The following is a 20,919-nucleotide window of genomic DNA, read 5'->3' as shown; positions in this document are numbered from 1 at the left end:
TGGTTCCTGCCACACTTGGAGGGCCAGCAGTAAAAACAAGGTGCTTCAGTTATTCAATTTCTTTAATCAGTCGGGATGTAAAGCACTTTTGGGATGATGTCAGAATTTTGATTATCGACAATCTCTTCAGTTACACTAAGGGAACTAGTTTCAGGCCCATTTTACTTTGCTTCCTAGAAAACCTTTGTTATCTTTGTTAGATGGCTCAATATAATCATTATTTCCTAGGTAATCTGTGGTTATTGACAGTAAAAGTTTGGAAAGTGAGATAGTATATAATCACAACAATTCTTGGAAGCCCCGGCAACCGATTCAATTACAACAGAGTTTACTAACAGTGTATTATGTTCACTCCTTTGAGGGACAGTGGAAGATTCTTTCATTTTCACTGGTTACTGCTCTGGGTTCACAGGGTCACACACAATGATCACACATCAAAAGGAGTCAATTATGTGCAATGTTTCATATATAAATTTCACATTTTGCCTTAAAGAATGGCAATAAGAAAATAAAGCCATAGGTTTTAGTATTTTTTAATTCTTTACTTTTCCTCACAATTCATAACATTTGTAATGAACCACCCTCCCCTCATCAAACCACTTTCCTCTACCATTCTAAGATCCAGGACTGTCATTTTTGAATCGTATATGTACTTGGAGATACTGTACTAGCGTGTACATAAATATAAAATAGGGCTGCTAATAGGTTGCAGCTCTAAAATCACTGGTTTTCTTAAACAGAAAAGTAAACTTTTTTCCAGCATGTCAAAGTCATTCATAAACGAGAAAGCCTCTAGTAATAAATATTTCCCATTAATATTGTGAAGGGTAACATTAGGGACAACGAAGTATTCATTCAGAGCATTCTAATCATGTCAATGTTTGAGAAAGAATGTTTTTCAATCATCTTAAGATTTTATTCTTCAGGTATTTCATCTCCTATAATAGCGTACATTATCCAAAATGTGCGCAATTACTTATTAGCAAACCCAAATGCCATTAGGTTAAACAAAATCCCTTCTCTAGCAAAAGGGGTTAACTAGATTTGTATTAATATAGAAGCCAGGCTTTTAATATTCTGCAAATGTTAACAAAGAAAGATGATAATGTTGAGTTAATATGGGTTAAGCATAAAATGAAAATAAATTTTTCTGATTGTGAGGTGTTGACACTTTTTTGGCTAGGGCCTCCAGCCTGTTCCTAAAAGCTGTGTAATTACAGAAGGCTTTTCCCCTCCTTCCCCCTCCTGCTTCGAGCCTACCCACATTAGTAATGACCCCTTCACTGCTTCAAAAACCACTAATGGTCTTCAGCACGGGCAAGAAAAATGAACAGGATAAATTGGAATCCACAGTCAGTAATTTGCATCCTATGAGGCTGCTCTGGCCACTCACACTCATTCCTGGCCATCAATCGTGGCCTGTCAGGTGCTGTACTCTGCCACTATGACAAATACTCCTCCTAACACTCTGATTCGTCCAAACAATGTAATTGTCCTCTATTCTCCTTTTGGTAATGGAGATAATGAATGACTGCACAAACAACTAGGATCGCTCATCACAGACGCTGGGGTGGCTTCAAACTGAAAAAGGCCTAGAGTACAAATTTTAATTGACTGAAAACACACGTTAGGCGAAAATGACACCGCCACCAGCAACAAAAAAATCCCCAAATCCTTCTTGTCCTGGTTTTTCTTGCCAAATTCAAGGGAGGAGGACCTTTTGACTTTTTGTCCCTCAGAGATTTGGAAAGCCTAGGTTTATAGGTTATTTTCCCAATCGAAAGAAATTCTGCAAATAACAAAAGTGAAAATAAGGACTCACCACATGAGTGTATAGCTCTGCCTTGCTAATGTCGTCCCATGTGCTGTTTCTTTATGCTGTGTTTTCTTTTTTGTGTGTTTAGTCTTTCTCACTGTTGTGATGCATTTACGCAGGACAGTTCTGACAAAATGTGGGCTGTGAGGGGGGGTGTGTGTGTGAGAGAGAGAGAGAGGGTGAAGCAGAGACACACACACATATACAGAAAAGATTTAGATGAAATAAAGGTTTGTGATGTTAAGGAAGTAGAAGAATAGAAAGGAGATGTTACTGGAGAGCTAATTCATTCAAGTATGACTATAAATTTGGATTGAATAACAAAAATTCTTTGCAGTGTTTCATTAGAAATGTAGTCAAATGACCACAAAATTACATAAACATTGCATTTTATCTTGGGAATCCCTGAGCTGCACTTTTTACTATGAAAGCAGTTGCGAATTTTACCCACAATCATTAAAAAAATTGGGACCTTACCAAAATTCACCTTGCACAGATGGCTTTTTTTTAATTAATGGGGAAGACCATAATAACTTTACCTTATTTAAATAACAGTCTGTGGGTTTTGAGCATTCGTGATGCTATGCCCCTTTTATACATGAAGTGGACTGTTTATCAGAAAGTACTCTGGCAGAGAGCCACTCTAATTCTAAAATTAAAAAAGGGATGGAAAACAATCAGCTTTCAGAGGAGCTGGAACCGTGGCAATGTTTTGGATTAATTTACAAATATATGTATATTTTTAAGGCCAAGCTGTGGAACTAGAGAATTTCTTCTGCATGGTCTATCATATGCATTTTTCTACTTTATTAGAACAGACATCATATTGAAATAATAAACATGGGAAGCCTCCACTTCTCCTTTGATGTATATTACTAAACGTCTGACTGGCTCAAATTTAAAATAAACTTAGGTATGTTTGCACTTGAAAACTGGAAGTAGACCACAAGCAATAATTTGTTGTCAGTTTCCATATTCTTGGACTAAAGCTATAGTTTAGTCTATTCACTGTTGGGGGCCAACCCACTCTGGTCCAGTGGCCCAGAGGTGGCTCAACTTACTCATAAGAACACACAGTGTAACATAATAGTAATGATGATGATTCCCTTCGTCAAGAAAGAACCAGTCGAGGTCAAAGCTTTCACATCCCGACATAATTCTAAGGCCACTGTTGACTAGAAAAAATGATTCACAAAGATCCTTTTACTTTGAATAACTGACAACTGTTCAAAAATTTGACGAGACGTGACTCAGCGCAGATAGAAAATATTTTTTAATTGCATTTTCAAAGACTCATTTGAAAGTAGGTATTTTTATGTAAGATACTGACCTTGGGTGGGAGGAGGGGCCAAATGGGTAAAGGGGATCAAATACATGGTGATAGAGGAAACTAGACTGGGGGTGAGCATGCTATTCTATGTACACATATGAAATTATAATGTTGTAGACCTGAAACTTATATAACATTATTAACAATGTTACTTTAATTAAAATGACCTTAGGCCTTCTTCTTTACCCTCACCCCACCCATTTTGGGATGAGCTTGGTTTATCAAGTCCATAGAATTAGATCTACAATATGCTTAGAAAGAATCAGTACAACAATTGATGGGTGAAACCACTAATAATAATCTTCTCTTGTGATTAACTCCTCTCCAATGATGTCCAAAGTGGAACTGATTTATCATAAACTTGATTCTATGTTGAAATAACTTATGCTGACATTTTAAAATACTTCAAATGATACCTTTAATCATTTCATGAATTAGAAGTACAAAATAAAAATGAAAACGTAGTATTTGGAAGAATAAAAAATTAGAAACACCCTAAAGTCTTTCAGCTGGATCACAGTTAAATAAAATACGAGGTACTCATGAATAGGTATCCCTATATATTCTTAAGTGGAAAAAAGCAAGTTGCAGAACTATATGTATTACCAATTCATAAAGTAGATATGAAGAAACAAATACAATTTAACATACACATATCTATGATTATACTGCAAGAAAAAGATCTAGAAAAATACACACTGAACAATGGTTCATGTTGTGCAGAACCCTGGGAGAGGCTTTTGCTTTTTTGTTTACATGCTCATATATTGTCTACATGTGTATTGCTTTTAACAATTCTATTAAAATCCAATATCAATTTTAGTTATTATAACTACAATTTATACACTCCGTTTTTTAAAAATATCGTAATTCAGCTTTTTTGTGCAACGAGATATTCTCTTTCACTGGACATTTTTAAAAGCAGGATAGCACTAGTGTAAGTCCTGCCTCTTAAGTTACTTTCTTACCCTATGAGTTTGACTTACTTATTGGTTTATAAACTTAACTAGATAAGCTCTTTGAAAAATAATGTGCAATTTGTCAAATTACTTCTGTGGTGATTAATACAGTCATTAAGACCAGTGATCAAGTACCTTGTTGGGCAGGATCTTAGTTTGAGCGAACACTTAGAAACTGCGAATCATGAGTGCCTCTCCTTTTCCTTCACTCCCCCCCAAGACACCATGTATTTTATACAGTTAATCCAGGTGACCCTGATTTTGATGATGCCACTTGTGTATGAAACCCTCTAAGCAATTCTCCTAAGATGGATAATAAAACCGTATTGGGCAAATATCATGTATTGCTTTAGGACCATACTTAACTGAACTGGGTCACAAGAATACATGCTGAGGACCCTGAGTACATAAGCACATATTCCCGGAGTGCCAAACGTATTCGATGGTCATGGATTTAATGTCTTCTTCTTATGTAAATAAAATTCCTACGCTATGACTAGAATGTATACTACAAATGAAATCTAGAGAAGGGATTAGCTAAAGCACATATATGCATAACCCATGGACACAGACGACAGTGCGGTGATGGCCAGAGGGAAGCGGGGGGCTGGGTGGAGGGGGGCCACTTGGGTGCAAATGGGAACTTCTGTAACAGTGTTAATAATAAAAAAAGAAAGAAAAAAGAAAAGAAACAAGATATTTTTAAACCCATCATGGAGTTAATCTCCTTTTTGCTAAATTCCTACAGCACTTTACTTGGCATTTATAGTTTTTAGCCTTTCATTGCCATGTCTTATTTATATATCTTGTCTTTATTAAGTATAGCTTCCTGAAGGGAAAATCTTAGGTTATTTAAACTTTTGTATTTCTCCCCTGCTCTGTATCAGTGTCTAAGTGTTTGTAGAAGGAATGGGGAAAAAAAGACAAATTCTCATTTAAGTTTTGTCAGTAATTCTGTCAACTTTAATAAGAACAAGTCCCTATAATAGTAAAATTAAGAGATTAACGAAGCTATACATGGATTATAAAATATCTATAGAGATTATAACCAAGAAGTTTGTGACGGTTAATTCTGAATCATGATGACTCTTTCTCAGACATATATGCACACTCAAGCTGTCTGAGTTTCTAATCACTCCTTGGGATGCAGCAAAAACCCTTTGCTCTTCTACTGCCAAGATAGCTTCCAGTTATGGCTGAAGTACTTCTGCATGAACTAAGATGTATCTCTTGCTTTGTGTTAGTATTTTCTGGGTGTCTTATCCTTGTCTATAGCTCTTGAGCTCAGAACCACAAAGTACTAGAGTCGACAGATCTTTAGACAGAACCCTGGGACCTAATTCATGTAGATAAGGAAACCAAGATTCGCAAAGGTTAAGTAATATATGTCACGTCGTAGAAGTAGGCACTGGTAAGCCCTGACCCATGGGGCTCAGTTGGTTGGGCGTCATCCCCCAAAACAAAAGGTAGCCAGTTGGAGTCCCAGTCATGGTGCATGCCTGGGTTGAGGGTATGGTCCCCAGCTGGAGTGCCTTCGTGAGGCAAGCAATTGATGTTTCTCACATCAACGTTTCTCTCCTCTTTCTCCCCGCGTTACCCTCTCTCTAAAAATAAATAAAATAAAATCTTTAAAAATAAAACAGGCAGTGGTAAGACTTGAGGCAACCCACTCTAACATTAAGTGTCCCACTCTAGTAGTATTTCCCTTTTCTTTTGGTAACAGTACCCTGACTTTACTTTCAGAGCATACTCAGGACTGGCCCCGTGCCCCAGGCAGACTTAGCCAACCAACCCAGTTAATCATTATGGCTGCATTGAAACTGGAACCCATGTTAGGTTAATGGGAGTCAGTAGATTGGCAGTCCAGGCGGTGACTAGGTCAATAGAACTTGTGCCTGGAGTTTGCTGATGGCCACTGCTGCCACTTGATTGAGGAAGAAGCTCAGGCAAACAAAGGCAGAGCCAATAGATATAAATGTCATTTCTGCACTTGATTTCAGCTTTACCTAAAATCAGTTACTTAACCCAGTAAATTAGTCCTAATACACATGGCAAAATTTAGATTATCTAGAATTTTTTCAGTGTACTACCTTTCCTCTTCCAACTAAAAATGATTGTTTATTGTTCAAAAAAAAAAAAAAAAAAGGAAGAGGAGGTAAAAGAGGAACAAAATAAACCCTTTTGGTGCTTTAATCTATATCTATGGACTCTAATCAAACATGGTAAAAATCTTGAGAATTTGGGATTAAAAACGTTTATCAGAGTTGGGATCGCAATAGATTAGAAAACCACCTAACTTGGAAGATAGAGGTTTAAGCATGCAATGTATATGGGGCTGTGAAAATTTTACATCTAAATTAGAAAAGCAAAATATAAGGTAGAGTTTTTTTATAATGTTTCTAAAAATGACATACAGAGAGTAAATTTCAGTATGTTTCTTGTGTAAACTTAAAACTCTTAAGGGAGATGATTATAAGGTAACTAACTAAAATACCTGGGAAACACACTTAGACTCAAAAACCTTACAGAAGCCAAACGCTATGATAATGCAAAATGACACAGGAATTTTTGCAATCATCTGACTAATTTAGGGTTATTTGATTTCAGTAAAATTCCCAACTGCTGATGGAGAGTGTATAGCAAATGCAGTGAGTGTGAGCATGACGTTCCCTTCCATCTCCATGGTGCTGGTATGTCCATCACAGCCGGTCCAAATGCTGGATCCAGTGGAAAATCCTCCCCCCCTCGGAAGCAGTTGCTTCCACCCGACCTGCAAATTCCACAGTGGTTCCTCTTCTCCTCTCTTGTGTTTTCATTCACTCCACATAGTCTTTTAAGTATATATGTGCACATGTGTTATAACCCTCACTGGACTGCCAGGCGAACCTTGAACACTCTATAGCACTTAACACAGTGTGTCTTATATAATAGGTGCTCAATAACACTTGTTTGTGAATGCATTATTTCTCAAAATTGATAGTTTGCTCTTAGAAAAGAGTGATGGTGTCACGTATGTGAGGAATAAATACCCAGATAAAAATGGAAAAATTCAGGCAGTTATTTAACTGTTTTACTGGCACAATATTTAGATATGTGGGAACATCTACTGGATTTTTCACTTTTCATCCAGATGTTTGGTGTCATAAAAGCCCAGATTTCAGATTCAAATTAGTTAGTTGTTTTTTTTTTAAATGCCAGATTTATATTTAAGAGGAAAAAAATGTGGTTATTTCAGGAAATTCATTTCCATTTGAGTTCACATGGAAGTAAATAGACTGAATTATAATAATCACATCTTTTAAAATCCAGAAATGGTTTGAGAGGTTTTAATAATAGCCAGATCCTAAGAGATTAGCATGTTTGGTTGATATTTACAGCCACAGTAGGAAGGCCTCATTAAAAAGAATAAAGAGAAACACATACTCTCTGTAGATAAGCTAAAGGAATACTGGATGAGCCTGATGGATTACTGTACAGAGATTTTAAGAACAATTTATTTTATTTATTATTATCAAGATATAGATAAAACAGAAAAATGGAGAAGGAATTTTTATGAAACCAAAGTTAACAGCTGAAAGGAAGAACTACTGAAGTCTTAGGACTAAGGAGAAACACCTTTTGTGCGTGCGTGCACACACGCACACATATATTTTTAAGATAGAGAGAAAGTTTATATGAGCAGGAGTGATGAACTTAAGTGATGATCAGATACCACCATACTCACTCTACTTCTAAACTTCCAAAAAGACAAAAAATATATTAGAAAATCACATTGCAAAACACTTGCAGAAAGGAGTCAGAATTTTGAGCACAATGAATATTCAGTAGTCCTTCCGTGGTTTCAGTTACCCATGGTCAACCACAATCCAAAAATTATTAAATGGAAAATTCCAGAAATAAAAAATTCGTAAGTTAAAATTGCACATCATTCTGAGCATCTCACTTCATCTTATCATGTAGACACAGCATGATCTCACATCATCACACGAAGAAGAATATTTACAGATATTTTGAGAGAGACCACATTTTCCTTTCATTCCAGCATATTGTTATAATTGTTCTATTTTATTATTAGCTATTATTGTTATCTTCTTACTGTGTCTAACTTATAAACTCTATCATATATATGTATGTATAGGAGAAAACATGGTGTATATAGGGTTTGGTACTATCTACAGTTTCAGGCATCGGCTGGGGGTCTTGGAACACATCCCCTGTAGATAAAGGAAACTAATGTAATTACTGTCATTACTATCACAATGACTGAGACTTTAATGCTGAGCAAACTCTTATTTTTTTGAAATAAATAAATAGATGTTCAAAATAATAAAAATATGTTCCTAAGGCTAGAGAAAGATAATTTTTATTTAACATTTGTTAGGACGCTCCCATGAGCTGCTTGGCCATGCGTGTTATGCTGCTTACGTGGCAAATGGGTAATCCTACCAAATGAGCCGAAGGCCGCAAATAAGGTCTTGACTCATTTAACAATCATTTCACATTTCTATTCTATGACCAAATTAATATTTTATGGGGCCACTCGGTTCTACAGCCAGACCACTTTTCCAAAAAATTGGATTTTGTGCTTATTTATTTTATGGATCATTTGTTAAAATAGATTTCAAAACAGGTTTAAGCTACTTAGATTTTTCAGTGAACTGCAAAAGAAAAACTCACAGACTCCGAGTTTTAGAACTAGAAAGAATATTAGAGGTCACCTAATTCAAACTTTCGCACTTGATGTCCAATAAAACTGAGGCCAATGGAGATGAAGTGGCTTTGCTCAAACGTAGTTGGCTGCCTCCTTTTCAAAGATGACTCTGATTTTCCCAGCAAGAAGAAATTTTCACACATATAATGTCAAAGAACACTTCTTATGGAACATTTTATTTCTACCTAGAAATTAGAGATACCAATAGCCAGATTTTTATCCTGTAAGAGTTACTTAACATCTGTATCAAATGTGTTCCTATGTTACCCTGTATTTCCCCCTTTTGCCATGCTGCACTGTTAATACATTGCATAGTTGTCTATCTCTCTGCTTAGATTCTGTGCTCTTGAGAGAGTCTGGCTCTCCATATTTTATCTCCAGGGTTCAGTTCACCCACCACACGGCATGAGAGAGGTATCAATAAATGCATGTTGAGTTAACCAAGTTTGAGAACACAAACAAGTGAATTCTTCACATCCTAAAAATACTAGTTTGAAATGAAAGAAAGGCAAGCTGGTTGAGGTGAAAGCTAGATAGCAAATGAGAAGGGAGAATTAAGGAAGGAGACACTCAAAGAGGCAGATAATGCCAACCTCTTTCCTACATCAAACATGAAACAGCGAAAATCAGTTGTTATTCAGCTGAAAATCAGTGAAAAACAAGGGTATAACTTTATATATGTGCAAAACTAAGTAGGAATTGGCAAATTCAGATGGTGCCACCAAGAAGGTGCAGAAAAGAAATAAGTGTATGAGACTTTTTATTAACATTCATCCTTGCTAAAAAGACTAAAGGGTTGCTTTAAAACAAGGATCTGAAGTATGTGGTAGAGAGTTATATAATGTCTAGACAACTAAGATACTTGTATCTAATCTTATGACAACAATGCCACTTAACAGGTTCAGACACAGTGTCATATGAGACTGACTTAGAAGGAAATGAGGATTAGCAATTAGTCCATTACAACATTTCTTTAATAACATGAAAAAACATTTGGATAAGAAAATGTGGAGAAAAGACTGAAAATTTATTAAGCAAGTTTATAAGCTATAATAAATAAATCCGGTATGTTTAGTCCACTTTTACTTGCATGAACTATGCTATAAATAATTTTGTCTGATTTACTTTAGGAATGCACTAAAAGTCCAATTGACAAGAAAAAGTTAACTTAGATTTAAAGAGGAAGGGGTTGCTTAAAGAAATTGAAGGTTATCTTTTTTTTTCTTTTCTTTTTTTTCCCCAAAAGGGTTATTATCTCTAGTGTAAGTAATGGAAATGTTGTGGATATTATCTTTTTAACTCATCTCAGAGTACAGGATAAGAGCACGGGGTTAATGATAAGTTAAAAAGTCATCAAACTAAGAAGGAAGTAGCTGTAAACTAATGACTTCTTGTGATGGACAGTAGTGGTCAAGAAGGAAACCCTGATAGTGACTGACCATTTCTTAAACAATATGCTGAAGGTTTTAATCAGGGTGGCTATAGTGAAACAAAGCTCCTTAATAAGAGTTTATTTTCTTATTTTATAGTACGCCAAGAGAAAAACTCTAAGATATAAAATGCATCAGGAACTTGCTTTAGAGGTTATGAACTGGCTTCTTTTTCTAATATATAGAGAGAGAGAGCTTCTTTTTGCATATAGATGAGCACTGGATGCAACTATATACTTAGATGTATACTCTAAAAAAAGGAGGGCATACTGAAAAATGACTCTTTTTTCCTGTTTTAGTCCCATATTCTTAAAATGTTTTGCAATTTACCTGAGTTTTTAAAGTATGAGAAAGACCATTAATGGTCTGTCCAAAAATATGAAAAAGACAAAGATATTACCCAAATGTTTATTATCTTAGTTATACACTGTAGTAGTAAATAAAGCATTCAATTGATACCATTAAAAAAAAAAAACCCACCTTAACTAGGCCATCAAAAAAGTTCAGTTAGCAGTATTTATTTTGGAATTTCCCACAGTTTTATCTTATCAATTTGTTTTTCCTTCCCTTTTTTAGAGCAGGCTGTTTAGTGAAAGTTAACTAAATCAAGATGGAGACAGAATGAGGTACAGCCATAACATTTATCTATCTTTGTGTGTTTACTGGCCCTGTTACTATTTTACCTAAGCTTTAGAGCACAAAAATACTTTAAATATAGAGTGTTTCTAAGCAGATAAAAAATCATTTTGTGAGTCTCCAGTTCTATTAGGACCAAATCACCTCATCAATAAGAACACCTTCAAAATGTCTTTTTGACATTCCTACGGGTAGATATGTTTTGTCTGGTAATTAAGTATATAAGATCAGAAACTAATCCATGCCATAGCGAACAAAATGAAAAAAATGTAGATGTACATAAAAATATATGTTTTATGACTCTATCTATTGACTAAATATTCACTGACTAAAGATGAAAGTTATTAAATATTGAAGTAGCAAATAATTTGATAGCACTTAACCATTATCACCATAATTAAATGCTATGCTGAGTTAATCCAAGTAAATTATGAATAAAAATTTGTGGACTAAAACAATATACGAACACAAAAATTAAAATGTTTTCATGGCAAAACAACAAGGATATATGTTAAAATATATTTACAGCTCTCTTACATATTAGTATGTGGCTATTTTCCCCTAACTTGGACAGCAAATCAGAGAATATTAATAAAAGGCTCCTCTGAGCTTGGGCAGCCAAGTTGACTCAGCAGAGAGTGTTCTGATTACCTCTCTACTACGTTTGCATCTGCTTATCAACTTGGATGAAAGAAAGAGAATCAATGAGAAACATATTAAAAGCATGACTGAAATCACTGCACTGGTCACATTTTTTTTCAATTCACTAAATGGTAAGATTTTATAGAAAGCAATAGCTACCTCTTCCTCCTTCTGATATTAGAAACTGGTACTGTATCTTTACATGCTTACAAAGAAGTAATTCCATGTTTGCATAAAAATATTTCTTACAAAGATTTCAGAAGCCCTGAAAATGGTGTCTCCACAAAAATTGGAATTAAAATGACAAATCTTGATGCAACTGAGGTCAACCAATATGAGCCAGTAGGGCCAGCATTTGTTCTATTAGTCGAGCTCTATTAGTTGAGCAGCCATTCTGACTACTGGAGAACGTTAAATAGTTTGGATGTCACATATGGCTTTCTAAGATGGGCAGAAATCTCTAACACGGCTGACACCTGCCTGGCATGGTATATCTTTGGTGGATAATTTTGACCCATATTCTACCATAATACAAACAGCATTAATATTTCAGAACAAGGTGAGTTGACCAGTTGACTGTAGAGAATGCTAAGATTTTCACCTGTTTATAGTCTGCAGGTAGCTTCACTACTCGCATGTTACTAACTGAATCATATTCACTATTTAACTGTTTAAATAATTTAAATACTGCTATTTGAGTAATTAGAAATATACCCTCATGCAACATAAGCTGAGTGGGTTTAGTTCTCTAAGAAGTTAGCAAAACACAAGGATTGCCACATGGCAAGCAATAAGCCACAAATGGTCTTCAGATTCTAGTAGAAAATCATTAAGTAAATCCAAGGTATTATTCATATGTATACATTGTACCATAAAAGTATTGCTTGTGCTTTATCTAAATAAGGATATTTCGTTAGGAAAGGTAAGGGAGAGCAGTTTCCAGCAAGAGGTATATGGGAAGAACCAAAAGATATCTCAGAGAGATCAAAAGTGTGTATAAAAATCATCATCCAACTCATGACTCTGATTCCCTATATGAGACCACGCCTTGGATTTGATTTGGACTTCGGAGGAAACTAGACTGACGAGCTCTCCTTCGGACAGTCCCAGCTGACAATCAGCATCCATTCAGTGTCAAGTCTGACCTGACAGACATTAAAGGAAAAACTTTTTCAATCCAGGTATTTGTACATGGACAACAGTGTGGCTGGGGGAGAGGAGTATGAAGGGACTAAATGGTAATGGAAAAAACATAATAAAGATTAAATTAAAAAATAAAGTTTTCATACAGTGTACAGTGCAAGGGGGAAATTCAGAAAGAAATGTATGAGGCATCTACTTTATAAGGTCTTCATCTTTTTTTATAACTTAACCAATTTGAAATCACCTGGAAATATACTGTTATAAGGAATACATAAACTTATGTACATTCTTATCATAGTGAAATCTGTTCAATTCTACAAACATTGATGACTGTGCTAGATATTTACTAAGCCAGGTGTCTGGAGCAATGGACAAATGGTGATAATGAGATCGCTATTTTGGCATTTGACTGGTTATACTCTCTTTTTTCTTCCTTAAGCTTCTAAACACATTCTCCCTTTGCATTTTAAGTGATTAGAATGCTAAAGATGTGACAGAACCTAGAATCGCCCTATGGAAACATTACTTTCTTTAACTTCTTGGACATTCGGGAACACAGTTCATAGCAAGTATAACTATTCTAAATTGAATTGCTAAAGAAGTTTGCTCTTTTCTCAGGTGATCTCTGTCAGGAGATAAATGATGTTCTCACAAAGCAATTAATACCCCAAGAGGACTAATGCTCTTGTAATTTTTTTAATGAAGAAATTTAGATGTTTACAAGAAATGCCAAATGAAACATTCTAATGGATTTATTAATAAGCACTTGAATTTTCACTTCTGTGTTTCATTCACAGCTGCATGCCCAGCTTCTAGAAGAGTGCTTGGGAGAGCAATATAAGCTCAATAAAGATTTGGCAAATGAATAAATGGATGAATACTTTTCAACACTTGACCTGAGGCGGAATCATGGAGTCTCCTTGCAAGTGCACGAGGGAAGCAGGGGAAATGTCATCCTTCACGCTTTTACCTTGTGACATTCGTCACTAGAACCACCTAGTTGGAAGGTGGCTAATGGCAAGGGGATGGAAAATTTCTCTGTTACGGATAAAAGAATACCCTCTGTCGCTTTATTTACACTGTTTGAGAATCTGAATAGGGTTTTTTTTTCCCCCACAAGGAATTATATATTTCGAGGCCTATACTAAGATGTAGGGGGGAAACCTGTAGAAAGCCCCACAGAACTTATAACAATAGTCTAGGAGGAAGTGTATGACTGTCACACCAAGGCAATAACACTTTCCATGATTTCATAACCTAGTGAATAAACATTTGAATTTAAAGTGTAGATACATTTTGGAAACGCTCAACTGACTCAGGAAACACATGTGCTATGGTGCCATTGGGTCACACTTCAGGTGGAGCCCTGGGAAATTTTTTGGAAAATAATGGTAGAAATAGGTTGGAAGGAGAGAGATAGAGTACATAAATCCATTAGCAGTTGCATTTATAGCTCTTTCCATCTGTCCTTTTCAAAGCATTTTTCTAATATTAGCTGCTGAAGTTCTAAGTGCACATGGCTCAGATCCGTTGTCTCATCTCACTTGATAAAGGTAAAGAACCAAACGCAGGAAGCATAAGGGACTTATCACTTCTTTGTGATGCAGGCAGAATCAAAAGCAAGGAAGACCAAATTATAGAAAAAAAGTAATGCCATGATGTTGGCCCGATTTGATTAATTAGATGAGGTCTCCAGTTGCCATCAAAACCATGCAACACACTGGATTTCCAAGGCATTTGTTTTAGTTTCACCTAAGCAGAATGATACTAAACTCATGCCTCTCTGTCTCTCCAGAAGGTGACATTACAGTGCCTGCTCAGGGCCAAGGCAATTGAATGGCCTATATCATTTAACAGAATTGTCTGAAGCAATTAATAGCCATAATTTTAGGATGAGTGTGACAGTCTTAAATAGTTCTACCATTAGGTCAGTTATTTTAAATACATATGTACCTTCCATCAGAACATAAGCTCCTTGAGGGCAGGGAACTCGAAAGAAACAATCAGAAACTTTACCCTGAGTACATACTGTCTCTGCCCAGGTTACACTTGCATTTGTACGAGAGTTAGAAATCTGGAAGCTTCGAGTGGCTAATGTCTGCAACACACTGTGATAATGACTAAGAGACTAGTTATTCAAGTGAGAAAAAGGTTTGGCACTTGCCAGGAGAAAGGAGCTCACGGTATTCACGCAGCAAAATTTAAAAAAATAAAAACTTATAAAGAAATTCACGAGGGGAAAAAGAAACTAAAAAAAATTTAAGAGACAAAACTCATTTATACAAATTAGAATAATATATGCACAAATCTCTGGAGAAACTCTATTATATCACAATTAATGCAGAGGCTGCAATCAAGCCAGGCTAATTTCAATAGATTCCAAGTTTTGAACAGTTCCTAGACTACCCAAGTGGGAATGTGGCCAGGATGCTGGGGTTAATAATTCATTTTGAGAGAGGCTAATTCTTTGGGAAGCAGCCCACTCTGCAGGAGGAAACATTTGGCCCATGTGAGCAAATTTGCTCTTCACGATCACCCTCTATTAGCTCCACAAGACACTTTTGGCAGGGGCTCAGTTTACTTTCTCATTCATATAGAAATATTTATCATGTTTTCAATAGATATATATTGATGTCAGAGAAATGGTTCTAGCATATGCATTGAATGTTTGGGTTCACAAAGGGTGATTTTTACACCAACTTTTAATTACCGTGATCTGAGTATAGGGTCGTCAGAAGAGTATTGTGGCAAAATAGATGAGTATGATCTCTGGAGTCAGGCAGTCCTGACTCTCCACAGCTCCATGGATTAGTAACTGTGAGACTTTGAAGGGGCTCCTGAATCACCCTCGGACTAAGGTTTTTCACTCATAAAATAGGAAAGTGAATGGTGCCTACCTCATAGGAGTCTTATGATATTCAAATGTCATTAACTAATTGAGCAAACAGTTATTGCGTGCCAGGAACCATTACAGGCGCTGGGAATACAGCAGTAAACAGACGAAACAAAGCCCTGACCTCATGATGCTTATATTCTGTTAGGGGATATAGGAAATAGACCAAAAATGTATGTAATCTGTGTGGAGGCGGTAAATTTTCTGAAGAAAGACTTCCTTGGGTCACCTCTGTACCGAGACGGGCAGTGTGACTGGGGAGGCTGTCGGTGTATTAACATGGTGCCTGACACGTGAAGGTCAAGCGCACAGCACACAGCAGCTATTTATGTATTCACTGAGGGTAATATAGTCACAAATCAAAAGTCTTCATTGTTTCCATTTTTTTTTGCCACATAATTGGAGCTTTCCACATCAATCCTGTCATCCTAACATAGTTGATTCCTAACTGATACCTAAATGAATTTTAAATGCTTGTGAATGTCATCAGTGTTTCTAAATACAAATGTCTCCTGTGATATGAGGTTATTCAGAATCTCATCTGTCTGTTAATGGGTATCGAAAATAATGGGTTCTTCAAAGTAGGGGTCCCCAACTCCTGGGCTGTGGGCTGGTACCAGTCGGGCCTGTTAGGAACTGGGCTGCACAGCAGGAGGTGAGCTTGAACGTAATGTGCTCGGATCATCCCGAAACCGACCCCCCTGCCCCTACCCCCAGTCTGTGGAAGAAACTGTCTTCCATGAAACCAGTCCCTGGTGCCAAAAAGGTTGGGGACCACTGCTTTAAAGGCACTTTGGTTAAATAAGGTGAGAGACTGTGCAAGTAGAATCTTTATGGGACATGTGTAGTGAGGAGATGAATTAGTAAAGTACACTATTTTTTTCCCCCTGGGAACAGCAGAATGTGGCTGCTTCTTCACACCGAGGCAATTTGGGAGAAAATCTTTTGTTGATCTTAATGTCTCTAATGTAATCTGAATTGATTACAGCCCGGCCCCAGCAGTCGCCAGCAGCACCCACACATACAGCATACTGTACGAATCTTTCCTATCCTTCCCCAAACTGGCTTGGCTCCGTGTCACCGGGAAAACAGAGTCTGACCTGTACTTGAAGGCCCCTCACAATCTGGCCCTGATCTATCTTTTCAAACCTCACTTTTTTAGCTACTTTATTCCTATATCATTGCCATCAAAACACTTCCTTCCCATCTTGTAGATATTTCAAATGCTCATGACTATTTTGGGCTCTCCTCCCATTTTGTTTTTAATCCTCATCTGAGGACATGCTTATTGATTTGAGAGAGAAAGAGAACATCAATTGGTTGCCTCTCTTATGTGCCTTGGCCTGGAATTGAACTTGCAACTTTTTTGGTGAATGAGACAACACTCCAGCCAACTAAGCCACCTGGCCAGGGCGGCTTTCCTTTCATTCTTATACACATGGAAACCTCTGTTTCCCAGCCCCTCTGTACATCCCTTCCCCGTGAACTGGGCCTGACCATGTGACTAGTTCTAGACAAATGACTATGATAGAGGGGACATGTGTCATTTGCGGGCTGAAGAATTCACTTGATGATGTGAATTCCCCAGGTCCTCTCTTGCTGATAAAATTACAGGGGTACTTGTTGAGGCGGGCGCCCCAAGGCGGAAGAAACTTTACAGGCCGACCTTGCATATGGAGGGCAGCTGCCTCAGAGAGTAGCATGAACTCACCATCAACTCTGTGTGCCCAAGAAATAAATTCTTATTACATGAAGCCACTGAGATTTTTGTACTATTTGTCGAAGTGGCATAACATAGCCAATTCTGATTGATATACCATTCTTCAAGAACTTCTTTGATCATGACTTTGAAGTGATTCTCTCTTTTCCTAAAAAATCATATGGAAAAAAATTTTTTCAGATACTGATAAATAATTGCTTTGTGGGAAGAATCAGCTCTATTGAAAAGGATCTTTGAAAGCTGGGGGTTGGGAAATGGGGGTTGAAATAAATCTCCCAGGCTTGGTGTCTAGTGGCAGCCAAGTTTCTTGTCAAAGCCGGCAGCTACTCAGCCTAATAAAGGGCTGACAAGCTGTGTTGAGAGCTGCCTAGGAGAAGAGATGGAGCGATAAGTAAGGTTAAGAGGAAATACTTGGGGATGAGATGGGTATAAAGGGAATTTTTCAAGTGACATGTGTGCTGTGTGATGCGACACCTCCCCATGTCACTACAAATCTTCAGTAAAACTAGAGAATTCAAAAGCTCCTTATATGGTTGACATTTTTGAGGAAGCTGATGAAGTGGCTGAATTTTGCATCAAGTTGGTGTAGGTTTAAAACAGGTTCCTGTGTGTGGTCAAAGGAATCGGCTGATATCTAGGTCACACTTCATTCATATTTCTCAAGTAGGAGAGAGCATCTGCTGCCCTGCATTGTGGACACGGGGTGGGGGGGGGCTGCCTCCCCCACGGGAGAGGAAGGTCCTCAATGAAAGGAACCGCATTTCACACATCTCTTTATTCTGCATGTGTTTAGCTCAGAACTTCATAGTGATGGATCCCAGGAAAAATGCACCAGTTGAATACGTGACTGATACAGATCAAAACCAGTCCTCTTCATTTTGTTTTTTCCTACGGAAATGTAAACTGACCATGAAATAACCTTTTATTGTGGTTTCATTATTTGCTAGAGGCATTTTAAGAATATTCTATAATATTTTAATAATTATACCTTGTAAAGGTACTACATTCTTCAAGTCCGCATCAGCACAGCCTTGCTAATTAGACACTTGTATTTCTTCTCTTAGTCTGAACTCTTAACTGCATTTAATTATCTGAATTTTCTCAGTATGAAGAGAAAGAGCTTCTACAAAGGGTGAGAATTGGGAGGAAATGTAGATAAAAATGAATTTCACTATCGCACTTCCAGTTTATCTTCTCTGTCATCAACATTAAAGTCCTGTTTTTGTCTCTTCAGAAAACCACATGACATTTGAGAATCTTCTCCTCTACTGAACAAATTTCAGAACCATCTGGAACACCTTCCTTCCTTCCTTCTCTCCATCTCCCTGATTATCCATCGTTTTCTTCGAATAGGAAAGTATTTTTTTCCCTTATTTGGCTTCCTCTTACGTTTTGGAGCTCTTCCAATTTATCTTAATTCTTTGTTATTTGCAGGTATTATCTATATGAACACCAACTTGCACACACACAGAATAGTTTGAAATAAATACTTTGAGATAAGTCCTCTGTGGTATATGTTAAAATGAAGAATCAATTTTTCTGCCTTCTTGTTTGAAATATTAATGAGAAATAAAAAGGAGAAGATAAACAGCACTAATACAACACATACATAACTATTTTTAACAAACTATAGAAATGATCCCTGAAAGTACAGTCTTCATACGTAACTATTTTTAAATTAGCAGGTGTGCTTTGCTCTCAGTCAGGAAGATCTGTGTCTCCAAAGAATCAGTGAATTAAATTGATATCTATAATGTTTGAAGATCTTCTCCTAGTGAAACAAATGTAAATGTCAGCTTCTTATGGCATAAAACCTGGGAAGAACATTAGTCTTTCTTGGCCTATTTCGCAAAAAAGAAAAGTATAGATAAAAGAAAATGATACACTGCCCTCTTCAACTATTTCTTTTACTTGTCATAGCTGATGAAATTTAGTTTATTGACACAGAGTTTACAATAATAACCAGTCAGGTTTATGGAAAGTGAGCTCCTGGTTAAAATCTTTGGGTAGAGTATAGTTTCATTTCAAAGTGTGAATATTTAAAGGTGTTTCTCTCTCTCTCATGTACAACACATCCTCAGTGCGGTAAATTAGAGATACTCACAATTTGACAAACCTGCATTTCAACACTGCCCCTTGCTGCACAAATTAGTGGAAGTGTCCACATTACTGTCCCCAACACAGCACAAGGAAAGTGATTTCTTGTCCAGACAAGGAGCTTCTGACACTTGTCTTTACTACCCCGTCATAAATTCATAAAGGGATGTCTGCTGTAACCAGTTGGCAAGTTCACCACATAAACATCAACACCAATTTAATGACTTGTGTACACATCGTAAACTAGAGAATCTTTATACAAAGAAATCAGATAAATCAAACACGAGCTGAGGCTTAGGGGAAGGCAATTAAAGCTTTAAGTTAAGGTGGCTATGGGAGGGCACTGCAACCCGTTAAAGCAGGTAATAGAAAATGTGCTAATGCAACTACAGTGTGTGTAATTAAATTAATTAGTAATATTAAGTGTGTTTAAAACACATCTCGTCAAAAGATAAATAGATAAGGAATATTTAAAACTTTTAATTTTCCCATTTTATGTGTTCAAGGAATGGACAAAAAATAAATAAACAAATAAAAACCCTCTCAAACTTCCTAAGAAGTTGATAAAAATAAAATCAGGAGGGGATGTAAAATTGATTTACTTGCCTCTGGCCAGTAATGGAAAAAAAGAAGAGCCAGAACATAAAAACCTGTTTGGCCATATTTCATTTCCTATAGCATATTGAAATATCTTGGTGCTAGCCCATTTCATTCTAATACCTCAAAGCCCGGTATCTAGTACTTTTAAGGTACATTGTTTTCTGAGCAAGTGTTTGCAGTCAGTCCCTAAGAAATGCTTAAGCATCACCTGATAATACAAATTTCAAAATTGCATTAAAAACATCTAGAGATTTTTGCTGAATAAAAATTAGATAGCTTAGGGTGCTTAAGCTTCTGATCAGCTGAAAGCTGGAAGCTAAATTTGGCTGTAAGCAACTATCTTGGAACTTCAGAGATTCCGGGGCCCGATTCAGCCCTGTGTTACTCGCATGCCTTATTACATAGGAAAAAATCGGCCTGTTCCAGTGATAGCAAGACTTCCATTTATTCATCTCAAAAGCAATAAGAATCCTAGAACGGAGCCTCCATAACACAAAATGCTTTTAAGTTCCCCCTGAGGGGAACACAATATACACAATTTATGTAAAAAAAAAGAAAAATGAAAGCTAAGTATTCCAGTTAAGGGTCAGAAATCAATATTTCTTTAACAGCCTAAGCAACATGCATTACTCTTAATACAAATACTTAGGAGACTTTACGTTCTCCATAAAGGGGGATTTTTCACATAATTGGGGTTGAAAGTGGCAGAATATGCTCTCCCAAGTTAGTTTCAGCTGCTGAAAAATGAGAAAGAATATATTTGGACAGCATGTCACTGATCCTGCCATGCTTGGTTAAAACTTCTTACCCAAACATCCTAAATGTGGGGCAACGAGTAATTAAATTTTAATACACCTCAATGGAATATGATAAAGACATTGCTATATCAATGTGAAAACTATGCAGAAACAGGGAGAAAAGTCCGAACATAAAATTAACTGT

General features: G+C 36.7%; 1 protein-coding gene across 6 annotated transcripts in view; it reads right to left on the bottom strand.

Moving 5' to 3' along the window:
* MEIS2 (Meis homeobox 2) overlaps positions 1-20,919 on the bottom strand; it is a 197,827-nt gene that overhangs the window by 58,364 nt on the left and 118,544 nt on the right. The window lies entirely within an intron of this gene.

Source organism: Pteronotus mesoamericanus, unplaced genomic scaffold (assembly GCF_021234165.1).
Source record: "Pteronotus mesoamericanus isolate MK-2021 breed Mesoamerican mustached bat unplaced genomic scaffold, CSHL_Meso_final contig_164, whole genome shotgun sequence".
In the NCBI taxonomy this organism is placed as follows: Eukaryota; Metazoa; Chordata; class Mammalia; order Chiroptera; family Mormoopidae; genus Pteronotus; species Pteronotus mesoamericanus.
This window is presented reverse-complemented; position numbering and strand designations above follow the sequence as displayed.